The following is a 4,289-nucleotide window of genomic DNA, read 5'->3' as shown; positions in this document are numbered from 1 at the left end:
AAGAGTGTTTTTTATAAGTGTGTTCTGAGGAATTTTTGGTTAGAAAGTGGGACCTCAAGAAATCCCCAGGGCACCTGTGACACAAAGGTTCCAGCCAATCTGGGAAGAATGTTAAGATAAACCAGGTCCACTGAGTTAAGAAAGTCCCTGAGACCCTGCCATCAGCTTCATCACCATTGTCACTCATTGTCATCATCATCCAGCAAAGGTTTTACCAACGTACCAGTGCTTTACATGCATGATCTCACTCAGTCCTTCCAAGCCTCTGAAACTGATGCTATTTATCATTACAGCCCCTCCCCCCATGACAGATGATCAAATTGAGACTCAAAAAATATATTTATCGGCCTAGGTGGAAGAAGTAGTATGAAGAGCCAGGATTTGAGAAATAGAGTGCCACTTCATATCCAAGACCCTGGGTGAAAGGCTGAATTCAAGAAGGGAATCGATGGAAATCCCTAGGACTGGCCAGGAGCGACAGGGAAAGCACAGGCCTTGGCTTCCAGCGGAACAAAGGCCTTCCTGACTGTTGCAGCTCACCCAAAGGCCCACAGAAAGTCATGTGGCCAGGAGGCAGGAAGAGCAGGTACGTGGCCCCTCCTCATCCTTGTCCCCACACTTCTGAACTTTGTCCCCAGCAGTTGGTTCTGGGAGTTGTTAGTCTGGGGCTTAGTCTCAAGTGGCTGCCTCTGAGAGATTAGGCACCTTATCTGCCCTTCTCCAGGTAAGGCTACCTGCTTGGGCAAAGGTGCCTTACCTCCACCCAGTGACATGGGTGCCCACACCCTGACAAACCAGAGCCCACGCTGCAACGGGCGCAACCGCCCATCTCTCCCCTGGCCTGAGGATTCAAACAACCATCAGGGATACGGGAGTGAGAGATGAGGGGAACAGAAGCGAACCTCATCTGTGTCAGTGCCTGGGAAGAGATGGCGACAGACGTGCAGAGGTGGGAGTTTACCCAGAACCTTCATTTTCATTTCCAGATTCTATGTGTGTGTGTGTGTGTGTGTGTGTGTGTGAGAGAGAGAGAGAGAGAGAGGATGTGTGTGTGTACACACCAAGGTCCACTTCTTGCTGACTACCATTTCAGGAGAGCTATCACTGCCCCAGCGACCAGGTCAATTCCAACGCCCCACCCTCACCCCAGCACTATTACACAACAGCCACTGCTGCCAGGGTACAAAACACCAAAGGACAAAGGGAATGAATGTCTGGTTTCTGGGAGCCTGAGAATGGAGGGGAAGCCAAGGGCTGTGCACAGGGTGGAGCTGTTCAGAGGCCTCCCACAGCAGAAGTGCAAAGCTCTCAGTTCCTCTTCCTTCTTGAACACAACCCTCTATTTGCCTCCATAGGCTTCTCAGAATTGCATTTTTGAGCCAGATTGCTCATTCCTTCAATTCTTTGCTCTGTGACCTTAGCCAAGTTAATTCATTTTTCTGAACCTGTTTCCTTGCTATGAAATGGAAATAATAAATCCTGCTTCTTGAAGATATTTGGGAGGACTAAAGGAGATCTAACGCATCTAAGGTTTACATTTTACATGGTAAAGTACGTGTATGTTTAAAAGTCTTCCAACCCTGGGATAGAGCATTTTACTTAAAGCATGGGGCACACAGTACGTGTTAGTCGGTTTAATGATCAAATGAACCAATCCTCTGCCAGTTAGCAAGTTCTACGAAGGCAAAGATGGTATGCACCTTACTACTGCATTCTCACCACCCACCATGGGTCCTGGAAGATCCAAGCTGCTCAGTACCCTGTTGAACAGAATCTCTCTCTGCAGCACCAACTGTCCTTGCTCACGGTAGGGGCAGCACTCACCCCACATCACAGGGCCTCCTCCTTCCCCATCTCCCCTCACTCAACTTTGATCTCCTCTCTCCAGAAGCTCCTCATGCTGGTAGGCCCCTTTCCTGGCCCCTTTACCCCATTCTCCCACATGGTACTCACTGTGTCTTGCTCAGCTCTCTGCAGAAGTAGCTACAGCAGCAACCCCTCTGCTAGCAGGACCAGCAAGACACCCTTTTCTAGCTGAAGTCCCTTCTGGAATGGGAGTTAGGGGTGGGAGGGGGAAGGGGGAACTCAATGCAGCCAGACCAGATGGAACCGAGACTTGCTCCCCTGCCCACTCTACTCTCATTCCCGCATCCGGCCACCTCTGGAGGCCTCTTCTCAACCTCTCCCCTGGAGTCTGCCCCATGCCCTACTCTCGTTATTTATTCTAGGTTTCAATTCCCTCAGACCCCAACATCAAGAAACCTGCACTTTTGGGTGGCCCCTTTCCTGGCAGTTCCAGAGGGCTGCCACAGAGCAGGTGCTGGAAGGCACCCTGAATCTTCTGGCACGAAGTCCTGGCCTCTGCTGGCACAAGCAGCCCGTCTGCACCGCCTTGGTCAGCGGGCTCCTAGCATACACCCTGCGCGGGAGCGTCTCCTCCGAGGACGCGAGAGTGTGTGTGTGGTGGGGAACGGCGCTGCTCCCAAGGTTTAGCTGGCGCCACCCCCACTCCAGCGGCTCCTGGCCTCCTGGAGCCCAGGCAAGGCTAGACGAACGCTCCAGCGCAGTGAGAACGCGCCTAGGCCAGCCGGCTACTTGCATCCCCCGCCTCCCGGACAGCCGCGGGGAATCCCTGCTCCTCAGCATCTCCGGTCTCGGCCGAGGGTCCCCCGCGCGAGCCGGCGCCAGCGAGAGCCACGCAGCGGGCGCCGGGAGGGGGTTGGGGAGGAAGCCGGCGCCGGAATCACAAAGCCGCGAGCCCGGCCGGGCGGGGACATTCTCTTAAAACCGATCCTCTAGCGGCCAGAGCACAGGGGTCCTTGCCCCGTGCTCAATCTTCAGCGGCCTCAGCGTGTCCCCCAACCTCTCCTGCCAGAACGCACAGTTGTGGGCCACTGCTGGGGAAACTGAGACCAGTTTACTCGAGGGCAGCCCGGAAAAGGGGTGCGAGTCCACCTCACCCACAAATTTTGCTTCTGCACATGCCACATCTCCTTCCGGGCCGTGGGGCCTTGCCTGTGCACAAGACTGCCCTGCAGTAGGGACGGAGCCCCCAGGTGTGAGACGACCCAGGTGTACGAGGGACCCAGCTGTCTAGGAAAACTCAGCAAAATGGCCCGACAAGGGTCGCAAACACCGCCCCAGGGGTGCACTCTGCAAAGGACCTGGGGCTCGGAGCCCCGGGGAGCGGTGTGGCGAGGCCTGCCAGGGCCAGCTTGTTCCCGGAATACCCGGCCGGTACCGCCCGGGAGTGCGGGTGGGGGAGGCGCCCGCCGGGAAGCCGGTCCGGCCGGCCCCAGGGCTACCGCGGAGCATATTATTTACAATAACAGTGTAGCGATTAGGGTGCCCGGCACTTGGAGCTCTCTCCCGCGACCTGGGCGGCTTCCCTCAGAGGAACCTGGCCTCTGGCCTCCGAGCTAGAGGGGCAGTGTGTATTTGTGTGTATGCTCTGCAGGGTGTAATGTGACACTGTTAGTGTAAGGTGTGTGACGCCAAATGTTAAGATGTGTGAAGCAGTGGATTCTGTTTGTGACCATAAGGCAATGCTGTAGGTGCCTGTTACTATGTTAAGGTGTGTGCCATCAATTCTTGTGCCGAGACACTAGGATGTGTGTTTGTGCCTGTGCAATCCAGGGGAGCAAGCAAGACCCCTGCTGTGTACCTGTGTTCTGGCCAAGGAGTGGGTAATATAATTTATGTTAGGGTGTGTTTCTTAAAGGAGTATTACAGGGTGCTCGTTTAGCAACTGTGGCCTGACACTCGTATCTGACGACACGGGGTAGTGTTTGTGGGTCTACGTTGCCTAATATCACACCCGGGTGTGCTGCTGCTCTTTATGGCCATGAGTTGTGAGTCCCTGCTGCTGATTGTGCAGACGCTGAGGCAGAGTCTGAGCTGGCGATGGAGCCCCAGTGGGCGCTGGTGTGCGGGAGGTATGTCTGTCTTCACATATGTACGGATGTATGTATGCGTGTGTATATGTCGGTGGTATGGTCCTCCAGGTGCCCGTGGAGAGCTGGAAGCGCCTGAGTGAGCAGAGCTATTTGCCCAACAAGTGTGTGTGTGTGTGTGTGTGTGTGTTGCTGTGGGTAAGGTTCCTTGCTGGCTTCGCCCTCAGGGAGCCCCCCACCAAACTGAGGGCCGCGAGCTTCCCCCAAACCATCTCCATCCCGCGCTCCTGGAGTTCCCTCATCCCCCACGGCTCCGGGCTCCCGGTGCGCGACACGGGGGCTGGGGTCCGGCTCAGCACCTCCTCCCCTCCGGGCTTCTGGCCGTGGACCTTGGAG

The sequence above is a fragment of the Chinchilla lanigera genome, unplaced genomic scaffold, assembly GCF_000276665.1.
Source record: "Chinchilla lanigera isolate Chin_1 unplaced genomic scaffold, ChiLan1.0 scaffold00014, whole genome shotgun sequence".
NCBI lineage: Eukaryota > Metazoa > Chordata > Mammalia > Rodentia > Chinchillidae > Chinchilla > Chinchilla lanigera.
This window is presented reverse-complemented; position numbering follows the sequence as displayed.